Below are 25,965 nucleotides of genomic sequence, written 5' to 3' on the forward strand. Positions count from 1 at the left end.
CCTAGCTACTTTCTTATAGACAACCGCATCACCTGCGAACAATCTTAAGGAACCTCCGACGCTTCTTACTAGATTAGTGATAAGCTCTATAAACGGTAACTTTCCTATCATACTTCCTAGGGCTATTCTGTAGATATTTTTCCATCAAGAATCACATGTTGAGTTATATCTACAAGGAAGTCCTGAAGCCAGTCGTAAATTTGCTCCAATACTCGGCGAGCTGGTATTTTTTTCCACTACACGGCACTACGGGACAGTGTCAAATGCTTCCCAGAAGTATGGAAGACGGCATCAGCCTGAAAGCCGCTGTCTACAGCAGTTTCGCAAGATTTCTGTTTGCGGAGTCCGTGTCGATTTTTATAGAGGAGATTTTTGTTCTCCAAAAACGTCATTATTCTTCCACATAAAACATGTTCCATAGTTCTGCAACAGACTGACGTGAACGATATAATCCTACAATTTTGTGCATCTGTCCTATGACTCTTCTTGTAAACAAGAATGAACTGCTCTTTTTTCCAGTCGCGAAATAACCTCCGTTGCTCCAGCAAAAGGTGTGTGTGTCACCACTCTGTTTTCATTCAGTACACTATAATAAACTGCATGTTGGACCTGTAGATATGATGACAATGATTCGACTTTGCTAAAATACGAAAAGATATCGATAGGCAGCATGAATATATTGTTGGTTTGGGTATAAACGAAGCACACATTGTTGCGGATGCAGAAGGCTTTTCGGGTTTGGTATTCAGGACGAGAGTTAAGTTTCTGTTCGACTATCTGGGTTTTAATTACGGAATATAGGCCCTTTATCGTAGCAATGACAATCGGCGGCCAGCGGCTGATGTTGGCAGGAGAGTGGGCTGGATGGGGGAGGGGTTTCGGGTGAAGACGGAGCATTGAAACATGTGGCCAAAGATTCTGGAAAGTAGCTTGTAAAGCAGAGTGGCGTGGGGTAACATTGGTGCTGTTGAGGCTAAGATGATGGTTCAAATGGCTCTGAGCACAATGGGACTTAACTTCTGAGGTCATCAGTCCCCTAGAACTTAGAACTACTTAAAAATAACTAACCTAAGGACATCACATACATCCATGCCCGAGGCAGGATTCGAACCTGCGACCGTAGCGGTCGCGCGGTTCCAGACTGTAGCGCCTAGAACCGTTCGGCCACACCGGACGGCGGCTCGTGAACAAATCCGACCATTCCTATCCTGTATCGTTACTGGTGACGAGAAATGGTGTCTTTGTGTTAACATCACGAAAAAAAAGGAATGGTCAGGCCAAACAAAGCAGCAACCCCCCTAGAAAGACCTGTGCCGTCTACAAAGGATAATGGGTAACCGACGGTTTGGTGTACTACGAATTGCTTCCCCGAGATGTAACCATCAGTGTTGATATTGTCAACAACTGATTCGCCTTACAGACGCAATCCAAGAACAACGCCCAGGAAGAGTGCGCGAAATGATGCTACTCCACGATGAAGCCCGCTAAACTGGCTGCGAAGTTATTCCACAGCCACTTTATTCACCAGATCTTGCGCCCTGAGGTTTTCACCTTTTCCGATTTCTATCGAAAAACCTTCAAGAACCTTTCCGGATGAAAATGCGCTGCGCTCCGAACGTGGCTCGACGAGTTCTTCGCTTCAAAACCTGGTGATTTGTACAGCCGCGGAATCGAAAAGTTACCCCAGCGTTGGTACACTGTTGTAAGTAGTGAAGGAGAATATCTTAGTGATGAATAAAGTCTCTGTTATGTGTATTTGTTGTGTTTATTAAACTTTTCGAAAAACACTAAGAGCTTACTCACCAACCTAATAAATACCTGGGCAACGCCGGGTTTTTCCGCCAGTCTTCTTAAAAAAAAAAAAAAAAATGGCCTTCAGCACAGTTGATATTATACATGTATAAATGGTAGTTCGATTCAAGGAACTATTTATAATTCTAACATATACGCTGGTTCACAGCAAAAGGATCACGTCACAAACCACAATAAGGAAAGAAGCTGCAGTTCCTTTCAGTTAGTTTTTGCAGTTACTGCATAGCGACGGAGGCTCAAGGTTGTGGCTTTGTTTGACAGCTTCAGTTGACGCTGTGTACTGATAATCAGTTTCTGAGTAACAATGTCATGGCTACACTGACGACTGTCTCATTGACGTAGAACACATGTAATTTGTTCGTTAAGTCCTGACCAAGTTTACAGGGAGCATCGGAGAGAGGATGAAGAAAGCTCCGCCTGCCAAAGGCCACAAAATCGAACTACCGACTTCAATAGATGCAGAAAAAGGCAGTCGTGATTCATGAAGTTGCGAATAAACTATATATGTTTTTATTTTGTACATCATCATCAGCCAATTCAATCACTTGGATGTGTGGTCTGGCGTGCAACATAAGTTTGCTGAAGGTTCTTCCATTTCAGCCGATCTTGAGCTTCCTCTTGCCATTTCAATCCGGCTGTATTCTTAAGTCTGTGTCCCATCTGTTCGGCAGTCTTCTCCTTTATCTCTTTTGTTAAACTGAGCTCCAATCTAGTACTTGTTTCGTCCACATGCCATCTATTCTTAAAGGGACATGACCAACCCGCTGCCACTTCAAAATATTCACTGTTTCTTTTACGTCACTGACCTTTGTTGTCTGTCTGAAATCAGCTGCTTTCTTTCTTTCTTTGTGTGGTCCAGCAGTGATCTTTCCATTCCTCTTTGGGTTACTATTAGTTTTCCTAATACTGAATTAATTTAAGGTCCTTGTCTTACAGCCATAAGTTATTACTGGCAGTATACATTGGTCAAAAATTATTTTCTTCAGCTCGGCCGACATCTTAGAATTCAAAACTGAAGAGTATTTCTGTAACCTTGCCATTTTTGGTTTTAGGTATCTTTTCATTTTTAGAAGTTGCCCAGACAGATATATTCCGTCATCTTTTGTAGGTATATGTACCTCCGGTGTCCATTCATTCATCGTGATCCTGATTTTATCATAGTTCGCGTTTAAACCAACATCGGAGCAGACTAACCGAAGTTCACTTACCACTATTTCTAGTTCTTCTAGACTATTTTCAAATAGCACAATATCATCAGCAAACCTCAGGTTATTGAATCTCTGTTCCAGAATCTGGTTTCCCTCTGTGCATAAGGCTAATAAAAGTAAACAAATATTACGCAAAGTTTCTGTTTTTTAATGGAAACCATGCAAATAACCTCAGATACCATACAAATGCGTCGATGCAATCATGGGCGTAATGACAATAAATAGAATAGTATACCCAAGGAAGTTGCGAGTATGGGAAACTGCTCATGGACGTCAGATTTTGTTTACAAAATAAAGTCATCAGTCTTCTCACTGGTTTGCTGCGACTCTCCATGAATTCCTCTCCTGTGTAAACCACTTCATCTCGGAGTAGCACTTGCAATCTACATCCTCCATTATTTTCTGGATGTATTCGAATCTCTATCTTCCTCTACAGTTGTTGCCCTCTACAGCTCCCTCTAGTACTATGGAAGTTACTCCTTGATGTCTGAACAGATTTCCTACCATCCCGTCCCTTCTTCGCCAGTGTTTTCCATATATTCCTTTCCCCGCCGATTCTGCACAGAACTTTCTCACTCCTTACCATATCAGTCCACCTAATTTTTAACATTCGTCTGTAGCACCACATCTCAAATGCTCCGATTCTCTTCTGTTCCCATTTTCCCACAGATCATGTTTTACTACCATTCACTGCCATACAATGCTGTTTCAAACGTACATTGTCAGAATTTTCTTCCTCAAACTAAGACCTATGTTTGATACTAATAGAATTCTCTTGGCCCTTTTTGCCAGTGTTAGTCTGCTTTCAATGTCCTCCTTGCTCCGTCCATCATTGGTTATTTTGGGGCCTGGGTAGCAGAATTCCCTAGCTTCGTCTACTTCGTGACCATCAGTCCTGATGTTAAGTTTCTCCCTGTACTCATGCCTGCTACTTTTACATTACTTTCGTCTTTTTTCGATTTACTCTCAATTCATGTCCTGTACTCATTAGAATGTTCATTACCTTCAGCAGATTACGTAATTATTCTTCACTTTCACTCATGATAGCAATGTCGTCAGCGAATCGTATAATAGATATCCTTGCAGCTTGAATTTTAATTCCACTCCTGAACATTTCTTTTATTTCCATCATTGCTTCTTCGATGCACAGACTGAACAGTTGGGGCGAAAGCCTACATCCATGTCTCGTAGCTTACCCCTATTTTTCTCAGAATTTCGAACATCTTGCATCATTTTACATTGTCGAACGCTTTTTCCAGGTCGACAAACCCTATGAACGTGTCTTGAGCCGCGTGGGGTAGCCGCGCGGTCAGACGCGTCCTGTCACGGTTCGCGCGGCTCCCCCCCGTCGGAGGTTCGATTCCTCCCTCGGGCATGGGTGTGTGTGTTGTCCTTAGCGTAAGTAGTGCATAAGCCTAGGGACCGATGACCTCAGCAGTTTGGTCACATAAGATCTTACCACAAATTTCCAAATATTGTCGTGTCCATTTCAGTCGCAGTGTCAGAACTGCCTCTCGGATGCCTTTACCCTTCCTAAAGCCACACCGATCGTCATCTTTTCCATTCTTCTGTATATCATTCTCGTCAGCAGCTTGGATGCATGAGGATGATATTTTTCCGAAAGTAAGACGGTATATCGCCAGACTCACACGTTCTACACACCAAGCTGAAAAGTCGTTTTGTTCGCACTTACCCCAATTATTTTAGGAATTCTGATGGGTTGTTATCTATCTCTTCTGCCTTATTCTATCTGAAGTCTTTGAAAGCTCTTTTAAATTCTGTTTCTAATACTGGATCCCCTTTGTCTTTTGTATCGACTCCAGTTTCTCTGTTTCTGTGCTCTTTCCACTTCTCTGCTCTTTCCCCTGCATTCAGCTATGGAATCCCCGTTGCACTCTTAATGATACTACCCTCCCTTTTAATTTCAACGAAAGTTGTTTTGACTTTTCTGTATGCTGAGTCAGTCCTTCCGATCATAATTGCTTCTTCTATTTCTTCACTTTTTCATGCAGCGATTTATTCTCAGCTTTCCTGCACTTCCAATTTATGTTGTCGATTATGATGACAACAACCCTATCACTGAACTTTTCATAGTGACACACTCTCAACCCTACCTTCCTATTCATAATGAATCCTACTTCTTTTATACAATTTTCTGCTGCTGTTGATATTATCCTACAGCCATCTGAGCAGAAATCCTTGTCTTTTTTCCGTTTCACTTCACTGACCCCACTATATGTAGACTAAGCCTTAACATTCCCCTTTTCAGATTTCCTAGCTTCCCTGCCACGTTGAAGTTTCTGACATTCCACACCCCGACTCGTAGAACGTTATTCTTCGGTTGGTTATTAAGTCTTTATCTGATGGTCACCTCTCCCTTGGCAGTCCCCTCTCAGAGATCCGAATTGGGGACTAGTTCGAAATCTTTTGCTAATGGAGAAACCATCATGACACTTTTCAGTTACAGGTTACATGTCCTGTGGATACATGTTATATGTCTTTATTGCAGTGGTTTCCGTTGCCTTCTGCGTCTTTATGCCGTTGATCATGACTGATTCTTTCGCTTTAGGGGCAGTTTCCCACTGCAAGGGCAAAAGAGTGCCTGAACCCTGTCCGCTCCTCTGACCTCTTTGATTAGGCCATTGGCTGAAAGAGGGTGACTTCCTTTGACGGAATTTTTCGACTGCCAGTACTGATGACTTTCTTATTCAATATGTGTGTGGTGGCGGAGTTGGAACAGGGGGCCGAGGGCTACTAATCAAAGATTCTACTCCTAGACCACAGGTACCACGGACCCGAATTATGTGCTGAAAACTGAAATAGGTAGAAACTGAATGCCACATATGAAAACATGCTCAATAATCCCGGGGGCAGCCTGGATAAATTTTTTTACATTTTGATAAGGGGATTCAACCTTAGGAAGATCGCGGAGTCAGAGAATTTTGGGCAGCTGGGAATTTACTAATCTGCTAACTGCTTAGAGGCCAAGGAAAGTAAATTGCCGTTGAGTCACAATATTTCGGAAATCAGATGTTTTAATGAAGGTAGTAGTGTGTGATGTAGAACACGAGCTGGGAGATTATAACGCAGATTGATGTACGGTAAATATAAAATTGGCAACGTGGTTTCAGGAAGCCCGAATGTATAAGTAAGAGGATTAGAATGTACTTGGAAGTGTAGGCAGACTCTCGGATGAGCGAGACGGCGTTGTGTGACAACATGTCGAGCCGAACGCCAGGTGCTCTGCTGAGCTGCCAAATGAATTGAAGGGCCTCGTGGTCTGGCGCAGGCGAGCTGGAGCCTGGCTGGCGTGTCAAGCAAACCGACTGACGGCACTGGCCTCGAGAGAGGGTGCTCTCCCCGACAGCCGTGAGAACCGAGATTAATTATTCAAACTACACATGAGGGAGCCTGAGCTCATAGCGGCTATTACAGAACCAATCGAACAATGTAGCACTGGACAGCTGAGAATTCCGTAGTCTCCCTGCATGATAGACGCTAAATGCCAGAGTAATTTCTTTGACAAAGCGGTGGGCCATTTAATTTCCCACCCTTCTCCATTTGTTACAGTGTTTTGTTTCTAATAATTCATGTTTTTTACCAGTCTTTAAATTATAACCTTTATTTTCATCATTACACGTGAAATGTGTAATGGTATTGGCGCACCAAAATCACAATAGTAATCCGTTGTAGTTGCTACATATTTTATTAGAATCAAAAGCATTATAAAAGCACAATCACAATAATACTGAAGACTGCCTTAGAAGGCCAGATTACTTGGACAACTAACAAATAAATTTCTTTAACCGGAACAAGACCCATAAAACTTGTAATTTGAATATGACTATGTAAATATTCTCAGGTAAAGCTTTACTTAAATAGTACAAATGTCCATACCATTCTCATCAGAACTCTCATTACTTCCAATCAGCTGAAGAACAGATTATTGGTAACAACACAGATCTTTTAAGGTTTGGCTAGCCAACTTTCCTAAACAAAACTATATACAAATGACTAAAACAATTAAGAAGGTGCTTTAATTTTGACCACACCAATCTTCAGATTTACTTACTCAGTTGATTAATCAACAATATTCTTAGAATTATTACAACTAGGACATGACCATATGAAAATACCCCTAAAATGAGGTTGTTTCAATATTGCGTGTGAATTAGCGATAGACGCGAGCAGACCAAGGATTCAAATCAATACGAGAGGTCCACCAGACAGGATATGACATAGAAATGTACTCAACTTTGCACTGCAATTGAACTTTAGATGCTATAATTCTCCACCGGAAAGATGGAATCGCGCAACAGTGACAACATAACTCAAGATGTAAAGGAGAGGACAGGGCATTAAATATCTCTCTGCCCCCGTGGTGCTCTGCTCCCTGTACGCTCCCGTCGACGACTGCCAATTCTCTGTAACACAACACACATAACGGCAGACAATATTCTGAGACATAAACTACACAATCTTATCTAGAGAACAGGTGATCAATACAACTGAATAGAAACAAATTAGCCTCCGGGAGCTACTTGGCCAGTGCCATCCCTTAAACTTTGATGAATAAGTTCGCTAAAAATCATTCCCTAAAGATGACAAGAATTATCCTGGCGCACATTTACACGCCAAACTACCAAATGAACTACGAGGTAGAATAGAGGACGTATCTCGGCGTGTCTTGAAACGCCAGAGCCGGACTTACTACTCGTTGCACTTCTAGCTACGTCTTTAACCACGCTTCATGTCGGTTGGTTGGGCGCAGCCACACTTCCTCAACTGCCGTCAAGACAGTTAGTCCCGACACCGAGGTAAGTGATAAACAACTAAAACAATTTTTAGTACACTGGCATATTCAATTAAGTCACACGAAACCCATCGAAGCAACTCGGCGACTCCAATTCAATCGGACGGCGTAGCTTACAACAGACTCGAAGGAGCTTGTCCTTCCGACCTCGAGGAAAACCAAATCACGATGGGCGGCGGATCTGCACTCACGACTCAACACGCCGTAGACGCTGGCCCCGCTCCTTCGTTGTCCAACTGGTCCTCTTGCCGTCCTGCCTGCGTACACAGTGCAACGTGACTCTCGCTCACCGCCCATCCCGATACACCTCCCCAGCAGAGCGCACGCGCTGCCGTTAAATATGCGCCGCCAAAGATGAGCAGAAGACAAATAAGCATCGAAGTCGACTCAAAGATCAAAATGACGATCAATGGAAACTGGCGCCAGAAACTCACCAGCTCGACACGTTCATTTATACAGAATGAGATCTAAAAGCAGCAACTGGAGATAAGTTATGTACTATTTAAATATACACTCTGAGACAATAAAAATGACTCACAACTAAGGAGTTATCAAAATGGGATGGAAAGCGGTAGATGTGATGTACATATATAGAAGAACACATGATTAAAATTTCACAAAAATTGAATGATTTATCGAAGAGACACAAACTGAGCAGTTCAGTGATGCGCTGGTCCATTCTGGCCGTTACGCAAGTAGTTTTCGGCTTGACATTGATTGACACTAAAGGCGATTGTGCCAAATAGTATCTTATTGGTGAGTTAAATGGTCAAAATCCTAAGCTGGTTAGGGGGGATCGTCAAAATCCAAAGCTGGTTGGAGGGCACTGCCAATAATGTTCCAAACATTCTCAATTCTAAAGATCCAGCAACCCAGATGGGCGGGATAGGGCTTGGCAAGCACGAAGACAAGCGGTAGAAACTATCACCATGTGCGGGCGAGCGTTATCTTGTTGAAATGGAATCTCAGGACGGCCTGGAATGAAGGACAACAAAACGAACGTGTCGCTGAGCTGTAAGGGTGAGGCGGATGACAAGAAAAGGGGTCCTGCTATGAAATGAAATGACACGTCATACTATCACTACAAATTCTCGGACCGTATGGCGATGCGATATCAGGCTGGTATACCACCACCCTCCGGGACTTCTCCAGACAAGTCTTCGTTGGCGTTTGGGCTCAGTTCGAAGCAGGACTCGTCAATGAAGACAATTCTACTCCATTCAATGAGATTCCAGGCAGAATTTGCGTGATACCACTGCAAAAGGGCTTATTGGTGTACAGGGATCAAGGGTAGTCGGCACAAGGGGCTCCCTGAGGTCAGCTCACTTTCTGTGAGGCCCCTCTTAACGGTCCTTGGGTCATTGAAGCACCAGTTGCACGTCGCGTCGATGATAATTGATAACAAAGAATCTGGGGCTCTGAATGCCTATCTGACGATTGGTCGGTCCTCAGGTTCTGTCGTCTGTTTAGGTCGACTGCTTCCTCCTTGACACTTTGTTTGGCCATGATTCAATCATTCCGCCAACATCGTCGAATAGTGGCGTCGATCCTATTCAAATGTCGAGCTACTCGTCGATTACTCCAGCTAGTGTCTTTGAGCCCAACTATATGTCCTCTCTCAGAGGCATAGATACTGTCCAACTGAGTACACGGAATGAAATTCGCAAGTCTTTATGTCCTGGTGTCGATATGTCCCAAATTTACTATCCTTGTCAGTTTCGACGTGAAATTGTGCTGCAGCGTCCTACATTCATGCATCGGTCGTCGAAGTTTACAGTTCTGCATTTTCCGTCGATACCTATGTGGATATCAGTTTGCCACTTACTGGTGCGTGTTTTTTTTTGTCTTAGTACGTAACTAATCTATCAGTCTTTTTGTAACTATTTATTTGCAAACGAATTCGGAAGAACTATATCTCAGAGGCTGCTACACAGTGTCTTACATGTACCGGAACGCGATGTAATTAGGAATTCTTTTATTTTAGAAGTTAACAGTTAGTTCTTTATGAGAGCTGCACGTAGTCTCTAGTTCTTTATGAGAGCTGCACTGTCGTCTCTAGTGCTTTAAGAAACACGTGTATTTTCAAAACATTGGTCGCACAGATGATAAAATGTTCAAATTCTTTTGTAAATAGGCTGTCTAGGTTTTTATATTGGTAACGCCACGTAGCGCTCTGTATGAAAATCACTGGCTGTGCTGTGTGCAGTCTGTGGACGGGTGACATTGTTGTAATATTCGGTATTGTAGTGTTGGGCTGTTGGCTGTTAACAGCGCGTAGCGTTGCGCAGTTGGAGGTGAGCCGCCAGCAGTGGTGGATGTGGGGAGTGAGATGGCGGAGTTTTGGACAGAGACAGTAAATTTGCTGTTTGTATTAATTGTTTTGTGCTGCTGCATTGCCTCGTCCTTTAGTTTAGCATCTGAGCTCAGTAGATTTAAGTTAGCTTAAGAGGAGGTAGACTATATAAGAGAATGAGTTGCGATGCATTGAAAGAAATGCATTGAGAAGTTATACAAAAAAAAAAAGTACAGAAAGCAGGTATAGATAGGACTTTTTGGAAATAATGAAGAACGAAGGGAGATCTCCGAGAAGTAAAGAAAGTTTTGTTTGCAAAATACTGCAGTAAAACAAACCCTGTCATTTCCTTGTGTTATCCCACTACGTGTTTGTGTACCCTTGGGTATTTGTGTTATTCCTGTCTTTATGTGTTTATCTGATGAGAGTTACATTGTAGAATTTTTCTGATAATATGTTATTTACTTTGTAAAGATGTTTATACATTATTTATTGTTTTGTTTTAATGCTCATGTGTGAAGTTGATGTTTCAAAAGTTATTCTGATCTTTTATGTATTTACTTATGTCATAATTCCGGTAACACTGATGTACATGTTTATTTCTATTCTTTTGTAAAGCCTGTATTACTACAAATGTTATCTGTATTGTTATGTTCTTTAATAATGTATTTTGTACCTTTGTTATTGTATTCTTATGTTATAAAATTGTAATTGACACCAGATCAAATTAAGTAACTTGTAAGTTACATTTCACTGCACACGTTTCTGTTGGTCATAGTATATGGACAGTATGTGAGAAGTAGGGACTGTTAGTGTTTGCTCGTGTGTTAATAATTCAGCAAGGGACTGGTTAACAGCATTGCTGGTTAAAAAAAAAAAATAAAGAAAAATCTTTGTAAGTGCACAAGTGGTGGTTTATGGACTTGCTATATTCTCTGCAAGACTCTTCGATGGTGATTGTGCACCTGCACAGTCGCAACAGATGGCTGCTGGCCGTCTCCACATGGACTACAGTGGGTCTGCATCTTTGATGGCCCACCAATACCATTATTTCTACAAGGACTGCAGTGGGTCTGCACCTCTGGTGGCCCACCAATACCATTATCTCTACCAGGACTACAGTGGGTCTGCTTTGTGACGACCTACCTACCAATATTCTTCAAAACTTCGACAGACTCTGCTGTGGGTTTGCTCTGTTGTGGCCCATTACCTGTCTGCATGTCAAGAGTCAGCACTGTCTTTCCGTTGGAAGGACAACACTACTTCTTCAAGACTGCATGGAAATCCATTACTTCCGTGTGCATTTTCTTTTACTGCTCAGACATTGAGAAAAACACTGTTATTTTACTGTGATGAACGATCAGGACTGTCTTTATGGACTGTGAGAAAATTTTAGCTTTTGACCAACATTGTATCAAAAGTGTGTGCATTTGATATCTTTGTTAATGTAATTATGAAAAATTTCTTCAAATCTGTATTGTCCACTGCCCAAAACAATTTGTAAAATTTTTTGTGGGGAGCATGGGGGCTATGTAAGTAGGCTGAACGGAAAGTTATGAAGTTAGAACACAGTGATCGTGTTCAGACTAATTGATTTGGAATCAATTTGACAAGAGTGAGAGGAAGAGGATTGCGATCATCAAATTCTGATCAGCGTCAAGACTGCGTGAATATTATACAAATAGTCCTACGACGATGCGGTGTATAGACCAAGGATATCTGTATGCATTTAAGGAGCCACTCATGTTGATTCCCGCATAAGGTTCGGTTTTGTATGAAGAATTGTAATCGCTGCAGATGCCACTACCGCTAGTTTGCCAGTTGAAATACTCGATTTTCTACGTGACTGTATGTCACACATTACATTTCTTCCTAATATTGCAGCAATAATTTAACAATCGGATTTCTTTCAGTTATGGTACCAGAAGCAATAACTGGAATGCTGTTGAGCAGGCAGACTTCCATATACGAGCACAAAAAACTCTCCACTGGCGATGACGAGGAGGCCGCAGGGGCCCTAACCTTCGCATGTAACACGGACGTCGCGAAATATTGGGTTCATGCAAAAGTTTGTTCCATTAGTGTAACAAACACAACAAATAAGAATAACAGAGACTTTAGTCATCAATAATGTATTCTCCTTCACTATTTACAACAGTCTGCCACCGCTGGGGTAATTTGTCGATTCAGCGACTGTAGAAATCACATGGTTTTGAGGCGAAGAAGTAGTCGAGACATGTTAGGAGAGCATTTACATCCGGAAAGGAAATTCCTAGTAGGTGGTTAGATAGAGAGCGGAAAAGGCCAAAATCTGAGGGCGCAAGATCAGATGAATAGGGTGGGTGCGGAGTGACTTCCCAACCCCCAACTACCAACTCCCAACTCCTGCACAGTGTTTTCATCTGTCTACCGGGCTTTATCACGGAGTAGCACCCCTTCAAGCAGGCCGTCCGGAGTGGCTGAGCGGTTCTAGCCGCCACAGTCTGGAACCGCGCGACCGCTACGGTCGCAGGTGCGAATCCTGCCTCGGGCGTGGATGTGTGTGATGTCCTTAGGTTAGTTAGGTTTAAGCAGTTCTAATTTCAAGGGGACTGATGACCTCAGAAGTTAAGTCCCATAGTGCTCAGAGCATTGCGCCGCTTGAGTGCAGAGACTTGTGGTGAGTAAGCAGTAATACCTGCATGCCAACTTTGAATTCTTGCCTTGTCTTTATTGCAATAGCGTAAAATAGATTTCTATCATTCGAGCTCTGTGTCAGCGTCGTAAGAACTTCCCCTTACATTATACCACACCAGTTCATTTGGAAATTTCAGCAACGCATTTCACCTTTCATTAGATTCCATGCGGTCATACATTAGTTCATTAGGAGTAGACTTAAGATCGTATATGTTGGGATTATTGTGCACAGCTTCAAAAAGAATTAAATAGCTTACTCAATTAGAATGTTGTGTAGGTACGTATGTCCTCATAAACCTGTTCAGTTCCCTGACAATCCGCCCTGTGGGATTAGATTCAGGTCTAAGTTTCGCGCGAAAGTCGTCTTATGATAATGTTTGCAGTCGCAGATTTTATGGTGTAAAGCTTAACATGCTTAGAAAATATCTCATAAAAGGCCTGTACATATTTTACACCACCGCTGTTTGTCGGATAAGGGTCTACTTAGTCTGTGCAAACGATTTCCGTAAATTTACTGGGCAGTAAGGAATGTAAATCTGTTTTTGAAGATAAATTCTGTGGTTTAGCTTTCTGAAGAGATATACAAGTTTTGAGTATGTTGTGAACCTTTCTCCTCATGTTGGTAAAATAACAGTAAGTGCTGAGTTTCGCTAGACACTTCTTCGTCCCATAACGTCCCCAAACTAAATATATGTGTGTGTCTAATTAAGTAGTGTTCTGTCTCCTTGGATGTACGTATACAACAGTTAGAGCCATTTGGTTGTGGAAAATAGAATAACACATCCTGATATATCCTGTAACGGCTAGACGGTGGATGGATTCGATTGATTAATCAGCAAGGCCCTTACCTCGTTCCAGTGCGGATCTGACTTTTGTAAATCTGACATGTTCTTACACAAATCAATGTAGTACTGGTAGTATTGTTTATCCTCATTAAAAGTATTCTAGAGTCGTTCTCATTGTGGAAGACGCGACAAAGCGTCAGCAATGATGTTGCTGTTTCCCCTAATATAAATGATCTCAAATGAGTATTTATGCAACGACCAAGCCCAGCGTAATAATCTGGGATGAACTAAGTTACAAGTTAATAAAAATTCTAGGACTTGGTGATCAGTATAGAGTCTCGTGTGTTTGCCGTATACATAATAATTAAACTTTATAAAAGCCTAGACAATTGAAAGACTTTCTAATTCAGTTGTTCATTCACTTTCGCATAAGGTTCGGCTTGCAAATCCAATGATCCTGACCTGCTCCTTTTCTCCGTCGTTAACCATATGAAATAGGCAAGACCCTAAGTCACTGCATGACGCGTCACAAGTCATACAAAAATCTAGACTAAAATCTAAAATCTGGATGGTTTAAAATGTTTGAATTTATTAATGCATGTTTTATGTTTCGAAAATCTTACTGGCACTGCTCTCTGCAGATCCATATATGATTTTTCTTAAGTAAAGCTATAAAGTATTTACTATTTAATAGTTGTCGCAGGAAACGTCCGAAGAAAGAGTGGAGTCCTAGAAAGGATTTCGATTGATTTTTAGTACGTGGACTAGGAAAATTCTTAATAGCGTCTAACTTATTCGGATCAGAACGTATACTTCATGCTTTTATTATGTGCCCTGGATACCTTATCTCCCTATATGCAAATTTAGATTTCTTAAGGTTTGTTGTTACACCAGCTTGTGCAAATTTGTGAGGAATTTTTCAAATATGAAATGATGTTCTTCCCACATTTTTGTGGCAATCAGAATGTCATCTAAGTAATGTGTCATACTTTCTACTAATTCGTCTCCAAGTGCTGAATCCAAAGTAGTTATGAATGCACCTGAACTGACGTTCAGTCCTGAAACATAGGACTTAGGGAAAGCAGGAAAAGGTATGGACGGGACCTAATCAGTTACCGTTGGTTGCACAGTAAACACGTACACTTTATTTAAGGAAATAATTTTTTTAAAACAGTCACTTTAAAAAAATTTGACTGTAACACAAGCTACACTGACGGCTGAAGGCCTTATTAAGAAATAATTCAAATTATTTGTCGGCTGAAGGCCATCAGCAATAGGAATAATTTAAACAAAATATTATTTTTAAACAATTGATAGAATCAGACCAAATAAAGAAGGGAATGATCCAAAGACAGTGCTCCAAGGATCGACCTGAGAAAGGTCCCTACAGCTGCGTAAGTGGTGAGACAGGCAGCCAAGAGTTATGCTCACCTAACACGATGGCAACTCAAACTCAGGACAGCTTAAACGCCGACCAACACACTCGCAAAAACCACCTAAGAAGCGATAACCAATACCACGATGGAATAACAGTTAACATCGTCAATTGACAGGCATTTAATTACACAAGTTGGCTGCAACAAATCCTAGTACGCAGACATGGTTAAGACCAAATTGCCTATTCAAAATCTGACCACATGCACATGGAACCGCAAAAGAAAATTCCACAAACAACTCAAACATTGCTAAAACAGTCACTCTACAGCAACAAGATGAATTACAAGTCGACACAAACACAGAGGAGCCAGAAACGATCGGAAAACCAGATACACGTCGTCCGCTGAGACGACCGACCGAACAACCAACCAACGGTCGTTCCCGCTCAAGTCAAGCACGGAGAGTCGCCAGCGGTCGGGCGAGTACTGGCTGTGCGGACCTCACAGCGCCTGCGTCCCCAACTGAACTCCGACACACGGCGACCCGGAAATACTAGAGGTCGCTCCAAAGATAGTACCACAGTACTCGCTACCGATAAACTCCGTTGCTGCCACTCAAGGGCAGACAAAGCGAGCAAACGTAGTGGCGCCAGTGAACGCACTAAGAAAACGAGAGGTCACAATCCGAATACACGACGCCAACCTGTCAGCGGCACGAACACGAGCCGGAGCACGGCTCAAGTCCGAAAGGTAGAACGCAGAATTGATTTGTTCGCCCCCTGAATACAAAAGCGGTATATTTCCTGGAATGTGGAGTGATTGCCACTTGCCAAAACAGATTTGTCATGTCAGTGGTGGAAAAGCACTTAGTGTCGAAAAATTTTTGGAATTTTTCCTCAAGTTCCCAGACTTTGTGTGCACTGGTAATATAATCGCGTTCATAGCTCTCGCATGCAACACCTGTATAGTTTCCGTTAGGTTTCGTTACAACAAGTAACAGGCTACTAAAGGAAATGTAGAAGGTTCTATAATCTTCCATTGCAACATGTTTGATTTCACGCAACACCGCAGGTCGCTGAGATAAAGTAAACTGTAATACTTACGCTAGTGATCAAAAGTGTCCGAACACCCCCCAAAAAATACGTTTTTCATATTAGGTGCATCGTGCTCCTACTGAAAAGTATTCCACATCAGCGATCTCAGTAGTCATTAGACATCGGGAGAGAGCAGAACGGGGCGCTCCGTGGATCTCACGGACTTCGAACGTGGTCAGGTGATTGGGTGTCACTTGTGTCATACGTCTATACGCGAGATTTCCACGCTCTTAAACATCCCTAGATCCGCCGTTTCCGATGTGATAGTCAAGTGGAAACGTTAAGGGACACGTACAGCACAAAAGCGTACAGGCCAACCTCGTCTGTTGACTGACAGAGACCGCCGACAGTTGAAGAGGGTCGTAATGTGTAACAGGCAGACATCTATACAGACCACCACACAGGAATTCCAAACTGCATCAGTATCCACTGCAAGTACTATGACAGTTGCCGGCCGAAGTGGCCGAGCGGTTCTAGGCGCTTCAGTCTGGAACCGCGCGACCGCTACGGTCGCAGGTTCGAATCCTGCCTCGGGCATGGATGTGTGTGATGTCCTTAGGTTAGTTAGGTTTAAGTAGTTCTAAGTTCTAGGGGACTGATGACCACAGATGTTAAGTCCCATAGTGCTCAGAGCCATTTGAAGCATTTTTTTGTCGTGTATGCGGTATTATGATTACCATTCATGTTAGAATGTGTCTGCTGATTTTTGTTAAGTAAACTGGTTTGCGGAAGTAGGCTGTCTGTTCTGCTGCGCTACGCAATCGAACACAGCTGGTGCTCCAGGATTATGTTGCCTAATCTGCGAGCCCTGCATACTACTCATGTAAACATTGTGGTTGCTGTTGATCTCCACACAGCAAATCAACTGAATCCAGCACTGTCAAAAAATATTCCGCATCGTTGTCGGGAATGTGCAGTAGTTTCTCTTTGATACAGAGTGACAGTCTAGCTTTTAGCGCTTGGATTATATCACGCTTAGCAACAGTTTCGTCTAGAAAATGTCATATTTAGGTATTTCTCAAAATACCTTCATAAAATACCATATTTGGCACTGAAAGGCTGTTGTTCGACGATCTGTTTTATGAGACGCTATTGAACAGATTGAGACCAAAATTTGGCCCAGTAAGCTTTTTCGAATTGTTCGTAAGTTACAAATCTGTCGACTTCGTTGTATGCCCAGGCACCTACTTCTCCCTGGATGTAAGCTACTACATATGAAATTCTTTTTCGGTCACTCCATGATCTGGGGACGCATTGCTTTGAGAAAAATCGTAGGGTGTACATTACGGTTGAAGTCGGCTGTGGTTGATTAAGCTATAATACCTGCTTCCTTCACTATAATTATTGTAATGCTCACCTGGTGAATGCAAGGGAACGTTTTGTCCACTGATATCACGAGTGAAATTTGGTGATTTGTATTTTTCATACTGAACATTCTGAGACTTTTACTACAGTCCGGTTGCACACTGTCATTAAATTGTTTTTGCTGTTCAGCGCTACTTTGTGCTGCATCAGATATGATGTTTATTATTTTTAAAAAATTCAGTCACGGTGTCATGCACAACTGTCGGTAATTTTTCATCTATTCATTGATCGAAATATTTGTTCTTCTCGTTCGCCAAGATGTGTTTGAATGAGCGACCTGAGTACATGTTAATATAATGCGCTGGATAAATAACACCGAAGCTTTACCTGTATGCCAGGAAGCTCCAACACCCCCAAGGGGACATGGCCTCGCCATCACTTCATAACGTACACGAGAAATGTGATATTTCTATTGGAAACGTCCAGATAATCGCTTTAGTCTACGGGTCGTCATCGTAAGAAGCGGAAAAAATTGTGCAGCGTAATACGCTTTGCGCTTAACATATGTATCTACGATCCGGACTTTTTGAAGTAATCTAAAGGAGCGGCTTTCATGCTCGAGAATCGCCCCTAGTATTTTATCCGTAACCGATCTCCAAATGACTGCAGCCATCTTCATCGGGCCACAGTCAGTGATGACACGTAACGATTTCCGACGATCAACCACCAGGGCTATGGAATCACAGCGTCGGTAAAGCCCCTTAAATTCAACACACTGTATTTCCGTTCTTTAACGTGGGCTTCAGAGAAATGTCAGCATCCAAGGTTTAATTGATCAAGAGAATTTCATCTGAATCACTAATTAAGACCACGACATCGTCCGCATACGCTCGCACAGAAAAACGGCTTTTCTAATGTCGTCCAGCCACGTAACTGAGCAGCGATACTGCGAAGTAAGGACTCCATAAATAAGACAAACAGTAGCATGGAGAGGGGCCTCCCTTGTGGACATCTCGACGAATGATGATTTGGTGGCGTGAGTTGGCCATTCACGGCCACAGACGCTGGATGCCAGTAAAAAGGTTACCACTTGAGGCATTTCATCGCTAATCCGGACAGCTTCCAACACCAGCAATAAGAAATTATGACTTAGTCAAACGCCTTATTAAAATCAATAAAAAGTGAGGCCCCAGGAACAGAAGTGTTGGCAGCCACCAATACGACACCTCGGCATTCTGTGACAGCGATCAGGATCGTGCGACCATTAACAACTTTGGTGGACTGCAAGGATTTTCGCAAGCAAGGCTATTTATTTCTGTCGCGACACCTTTGTAATCACAATTAAGGAGCGTTATGGGGTGGAATTTCTCAATGTCGTAACGTCCAGATGTTTTCGCTTTTAATACATCTTGCCAATCTTGCAATGGGCGGGAATCAAACCCCTCCACAAAGCCTCATTTACCAGCGACACTATTGTGTGACCTATAAATGGTCAAAAATGCACATAAATTTCCTTAGGTAGGCGTCTAATCCCCGTGACTTACGCGAGGCGGAATGAACAATAAAATCATAGATGTCATCTCGGACAAAGCCATATAAAAATTCAGCGTTTATTGCTGGAGTGACTACACAATCCAGAGAATAGGTAAAATCTTTAGGCAGCACAGTATCAGAAATGGGCGCTGCATAAAGATCGGAAAAGTATCGGTGTATCGCCCGCGATATGTCTTGTCGTGACGTCATTACACGCCCATCTTTGCATGTACGAGTCGTGATACACAGACGTTAGTTCATGCTCGAAAACGCTTGAGGTGGTATAAGGAAGTTAACTCTTCTTGAAGCAAGCAACGTGGTTTTGACCTCGTCCTAGAATGTTTCATTTGCTGCCATTTTAGCTGAAGCAGTTTCGCTTTCACGCGTAGAACATCTGTAATCCGAGGGGGAGCTTGCAGGGCACTACCGTAAAAATCAAGTACAACGACAAGGTAAGAAATCCGTGGATCGTCCGAATTTCCCTTGCTCTTACAGTGCTGAATCGCATTAACACCGATCGAAGCTGCGATTTTGCATTCTCTATCCACCAGGCCATAAGCGAGAGATATTGTGCCTTGGAATAAAGATTATGATCCCGTACTTCGCTAATAACACGGTCGAGAGAAAGATCCTCTTAGTGTCACATATACACACATAAAAAAAAAAGGTTTGCATCACCTCTGTTCCGAGAGTTCCGGAACCAGTGCAGAAAATTGGAAGAGAGATCAACATAAACATCATTTCCGCCCATTTTATTGCTCATGAAAACCACACATTGCATGTTGTACCACCATACAGCGAGACCTTCAGAGATGATGGTCCAGATTGCAGTACACACCGGTACCTTAATACTCAGTAGCACGTCCTCTTGCATTGATGCATGCCTGTATTCGTCGTGACACGCAACCCACAAGTTCATCAAGGCACTGTTGGTCCAGATTGTCCCACTCCTCAACGGCGATTCGGCGTAGATCCCTCAGAGTGGCTGCTGGGTCACGTCGTCCATAAACAGCCCTTTTCAATCTATCCCAGGCATGTTCAATAGGGTTCATGTCTGGGAACATGCTGGCCACTCTAGTCGAGCGATGTCTGTATCCTGAAGGAAGTCATTTACAAGATGTTCACGGTAGGGGCGTAAATAGTCGTCCATGAAGACGAGTGCCCCGCCAATACGCTGTCGATATGGTTGCGTCATCAGTCGGAGGATGGCATTCACGTATCGTACAGCCTTTACGGCGTCATCCATGACCACCAGTGATGCACGTCGGCCCCACATAATGCCACCCCTAAACATCAGGCGGGCCCGCGCACGCAGCCGTTTAAAGGCGATGAAGTTTTCTAAAGAGGGATGCCGCTTTTGACGCTGGAGCGCCCGCCTGCGATCTTTAATCGCCTCGGCGATCGCAGGCGACCACCAAGGTACAGTCCTCCGCCGAGGGGAGCCAGAAGAACGGGGAATGGCAGATTCTGCGGCAGTAACGGTGCCGGTGGTGACGGAGTGAACCACCGCATCAGTGGCTTCATTAGAAAGAGGCTCAATAGCGCCAATGGAGGAGAACAAGTCACAGTCAGCCTTATTCATGGCCCATCTGCAAGGGCGCCCAGAAGAGTGACGCTGTGGCAGTGACAGAAAGATCGGAAAGTGGTCACTACCACACAGGTCGTCATGCACACTCCATTGGACAGACAGTAAGAGGCTAGGGCTGCAGATTGCAAGGTCTATGGCGGAGTACATGCCATGCACCACACTGAAATGTGTGAAGGCACCATCGTTTAAAAGGGAGAGGTCGAGCTGTGCCAATACATTCTCAACGGTGGCGCCTCGACCTGTGGCCACTGACCCACCCCACAGAGGATTATGGGCGTTGAAGTCGCCCAGTAACAGTAAAGGTGGCGGCAATTGGGCTATCAGCGCAGCCAGGACATGCTGCGGGACATCACCATCCAGTGGAAGATACAGACTGCAGACAGTAACAGCTTGTGGTGTCCACACCCGAACAGCGACAGCCTCTAAAGGTGTTTGTAGAGGGACAGACTCGCTGTGAAGAGAATGAAGGACATAGATGCAGACGCCACCAGATACCCTTACATAAGCTGCCCGGTTCTTATAATAACCCCGACAGCCACGGAGGGTGGGGGTTCGCATTGCTGGAAACCAAGTTTCTTGAAGGGCAAGACAGAGGAAAGGGTGAAGGCTGAGAAGTTGTCGGAGCTCAGCTAGATGGTGGAAGAAACCGCTGCAGTTCCACTGGAGGATGGTATTTTCCATGGCTGAGAAAGGTGTGAAGGGACTGGGGAGGCAGATTCGGCCGCTGGGTCACATGCTGCCACCGGTTCAGTACCTGTGCGAGTGACATCCATTGCGTCGGAGGGTCCGTCGATATCCAGGTCTTCAGCAGACGCCAGAATCTCGACCTCGTCTTCAGACGTTGAGCTTGTACGAAGCGGTGGGACGGGTGCCACCGCAATGTCGGCATTCTTGGGAACCTTTTCCTTTTTCTGCTTCTCGCGCTGTGCCTTCGGTGGTTCAGGCTGGAAAGGCTTCACTGGGCCCGTCTCAGGGACGGACGACGACCGTGAGGCCCTACGACCAGCGACCGGTGGTTGTTTAAGCCACTTGCGGGTGTCCGCTTTTCCGTTAGTCTGAACTTGCGAAGGGAGGTCCCCAAGGGATCCCTTCATGTTGAGAGGAGCCGAAGAAGTCTTACGCTTCTCCAGCTGGGAAATGGGAACTGATGTCCCCGATGGTTGGGTTGGGGGGAGGGGGTGGGTTGCTCCTGAAGCAGATGGAGCAGGAGCAACAGGGAGTGAAGTGCCGCCACCATCAAGGGGGCAGGTGTGGTCCTTCGACTCTGAGAGCTGACTGGAAGTGTTGCAGCTGATGGAACTGTAGTAGGAGTGACAGTGGCGGCATAAGATGTCATGCACACGGGATGAAGCCATTCAAATTTCCGCTTAGCCTCCGTGTAGGTCAGTCGGTCCAGGGTCTTGTATTCCATTATTTTCCTTTCCTTCTGCAGAATCGGACAGTCCGGCGAGCAAGGGGGATGGTGCTCTCTGCAGTTGACACAAATGGGAGGGAGGGCACATGGAGTATCAGAATGGGAAGGATGACCACAGTCGCGACACATGAGGCTGGAAGCACAGCGTGAAGACATATGGCCGAACTTCCAACAGTTGAAGCACCGCATCGGGGGAGGGATAGATGGCTTTACATCACAGTGGTAGACCATCACCTTGACCTTCTCAGGTAATGTGTCACCCTCGAAGGCCAAGATGAAGGCACCGGTGGCAACTTGATGATCCTCGGACCCCGGTGGACGCGCCGGACGAAATCTCATCGCTCTAAGTTGGCGCGCAGCTCGTCATCGTACTGTAAAAGGAGATCCCTGTGGAAAATAATGCCCTGGACCATATTTAAGCTTTTATGGGGAGTGATAGTAGCTGAAACATCCCCCAGCTTCTTACAAGCGAGTAAGAGGATGCTGCTTTCGCGCGTGTGGCCTTGATTGACTTCCAAAACCCGTTTCAACCAGCTACTGCCGCCACTCGCTCTCTGCTGCGTCACGAGTCACCACTGCCTGAAATTTTTTTTCGCGTGCCTCTATGTTGCGCTGAGCTGATTACACATAAACGTCGCACTGATTTTTTTTCCCCTCACGTTCACCATGGCACTGTACTCTCTAACACCAAGTACATGTTCACTGTCTAATCACTGTTTACGCTGTCCAAAGTCACTGTTTAAGTCACTGTTCGGTTAATTCTTTTTTCCTACCTGACTGTTAATGTTCAAGTTCTTTATTCACTGTTCAACCCACAGTTCACCTTCGTATTCTCGCATGCACTGATTTTTAGTGCACATTTTGTTACAGTGACTGCTGTGTGCAGACACTGTTACTCCACTTAGCAGGATACTCTTCAGCTACATTCCCGCAAGAGATGCCATGTACAATGCCCTCTGTGAAGTAGCAGGTAGGAGGCGTGCTCTGCGTAATATTAAGTCATTAAGCCAGCTGTTAGCCAGTGGCGCTGACACCAGCGGACGCGGCGGCTGGGGGCGGCGCAATCAGCAGTACAGCGCACAGCTACGGCAGTGTTCTTGCAGAGCATATAATTCAAGGGTAGAGGAGTGGAACTAACATTATATTAAGTATCCTATGATAACCTATAATTAAAAGAGAGTTAAGAGTTAAAATTGATACCATGGCAGATAAGAAAATAATTCACTTGCATCACGGAGATGTGAGTTATTCTCCAGAGAGAAGTGAAATTAATAACAGTGGCACTTCCGAGGAGAATTAGGGAAATCACAAGACTGTAGAATTAGAAGATCAGAGTAGAGATATTAATACAAATGAGCCGAATAAAGCTGATGATAGTCAGGAAGTGGGTCACCATTTACAGCCTGAACACACTGCAGTGGAGCAGGAGTACTTGTCACATGAACAAACACAAGGAATAGATCATGAAAATGACATGGTAGAGTCAAGGGTTTTGCATAGTGTAGCATCAGCAGACACTGTTCCTGTGGGTAGCCAACAGGAACTGAATGAGAGCACAGAGGTAAAGGTACCTCGCATCAGTAAGAGAAGTCCTAGTATAAGTGTTTTGCTATCCTTAATGATTGATAAGTTTCAAGCTCTTGACCAGAAATTGGACGATAACAATAGGTCAAATAACAAGAAGTTTGACGAATTCGCAAAGCAATTTGATAAGAAATTTGAAGATATGTATATGTTGACACATCTCTGGGCAGTTTTAGTAAAGTTGTCAATAGCAAGATTGCAAATATGAAAACTGAAGGCCAAGCTGAAATGACAGATAGACTAGGAGGGATAGTGGGGCAGGTGAGTGAGAATTCTGCCGAGATCAAAAAACATGAGTCAAAGATAGGTCGATTAGAGAAAGAAGCAAGTAGATGGTTTAAACAGTAAAAGTGCAAAGGCACATGTCTTACAGACGGATAATATTAAGAAAATTGTAGAAAAAGAGTGCAAAGGCAACGCAGGGGCGCTTCATTCAGAGCTGCGAAAGATAAGAGAGCAGGTCTAAGAAACCGACTTGAAAAAGGTATCTGAATATGTTAGTCAGGTAGAAGCGGAAATAAAAGGGAGACTGGAGATGTGATTAGAACAGGAAAAGTCTAACAGGTAGGCTCAAATGACCAGTATCTGCGTGGGTGCAAATCCCACAGCCTTTCGTCACAAGGACAGATACATCCTGTAGCTTCTAAGCGGCAATTTGAGGGCGTCTTTTCGGAAAATTGGGATGACAAAAAGAAAATAGGCTGTGTTATAAGTGCCGGCCGCTGTGGTCTAGCGGTTCTAGGCGCTCAGTCCGGAACCGCGCGACTGCTACGGTCGCAGGTTCGAATCCTGCCTCGGGCATGGATGTGTGTGATGTCCTTAGGTTAGTTAGGTTTAACTAGTTCTAAGTTCTAGGGGACTAATGACCTCAGAAGTTGAGTCCCATAGTGCTCAGAGCCATTTTTTTGTGTTATAAGTAGGTTGGAAGGCAAAGTGTTATCCTGGGGCATGAAAACTGGATCGCAAAGCAAGACATATGAGGGGTTTATGCAAGCGTTCATGAACCAGTATTGGTTCAGCAGCGTTAAGATTGCGTTAGTAGAGACCTATTTGAAAGTCGAAACTTTAGTAATAGTAGTTGCAGGAGTTACAAAGTGTTCTTCCAGACTTATGTTGAAAAGGTATTTAGATTATCCCCTGAAAGAAACGGATTTAATACCAATAACTATGATCAAGTTACCTCCGAAGGTACAAGAAAAATTAATAGGAATATCCAAGTCAGATGTAAACATAATTATGCAAGCGCTGGATCAATTGGATTCATTGGTAGGGAGCAATCAGAATCTAGAAGGTTGAAAAAGAGACCCCTGGGGAAGAAACAGGCCTAATGAAAAAAGGATACAAGGAGAACTGACAAACAGACAGATGCAATATCCTCAACACATAGATAATGGAATAAGTCATCAGGAGACAATGATAGACACGACACACACAACTGGTCAAAGGATTAATTGAAAACCTCAGAGGGCATTGTGTTCTGTACAACGCTAGGTGTTTAACGAACGCCAGGCACTCACGTTATTGACAATATTATTTCACATTCTGTTCATGTGGTCAATCTCCCTCTTCTTTCAGTCAGAACTATTTACTATCATCTATAATTCTTCGCTATCCAACTTCAGAGTATACTAATTCTTTGCAATGTAAGGTGCGTGACACACACCAGGTCCTCAGGCATTGACAATATTACTTCCAAGTCTCATCATGTTGGCAATATTCCCTTCTTTCTCTCGAAACGTAACGGTATCATCAGTCCCTTCTGTACCTTCGAATACAGGAACATGGGAATTGCGAGTAACAAAGATAAGTGAGAAAAAGAGATGGTGCAAAAAGGGAAAAGCTATCTAAAAAATTGTATTATCCTGTTGGAAAATGTTTAGTTAACACTGAAATTATGTGATTAAAGGAGAAAGGTATTATCAGAGTAAACAAGGTATACAGAGGCAAAGATGTTATCCTGTTGGAAAAAATTTAACAAATAATAAAAGGACATAATAGAGACAGCGAACAAACATCTTAACTGAAACATGGAAAACAGATGTAAGTATGTATCATTCTGCAATTGTACTTAGATAAGAGAACAGCAACGAGATAGAATGGTAACGAAATGCGAAACATATGTTTAGCCAACTGACAAGGTAAGTCGTGACCAAAGGATAAAAAGGTAAATGCAGCAGAATAAGGTAAAGAATTGAAGTTATATAAGCATGGGAAGTGGGTCCAAACCCCACAGAAGAAAAGGTAAATTATGAAGTATAAAGATGATGAGGGTCATACACAGGTGCCCCACATCTAATAATGGGTAATGGTAAGGCAAGAGGTAAAAGATAAGAAGTATTGAGGTAAGTTAGAGGGAATTAGTAGGCTGCAGAAGAGGAAAAGAAGAAATAATAGACACACGTAAGTTAGAGGGAAGTAGTAGGCTGCAGAAAAGGTAAAGAAGAAATAATAGGAGCACTTAAACTATCAGTATGGTCATTAAAC

Source organism: Schistocerca nitens, chromosome 6 (genome assembly GCF_023898315.1).
Source record: "Schistocerca nitens isolate TAMUIC-IGC-003100 chromosome 6, iqSchNite1.1, whole genome shotgun sequence".
NCBI classification, from domain to species: Eukaryota; Metazoa; Arthropoda; class Insecta; order Orthoptera; family Acrididae; genus Schistocerca; species Schistocerca nitens.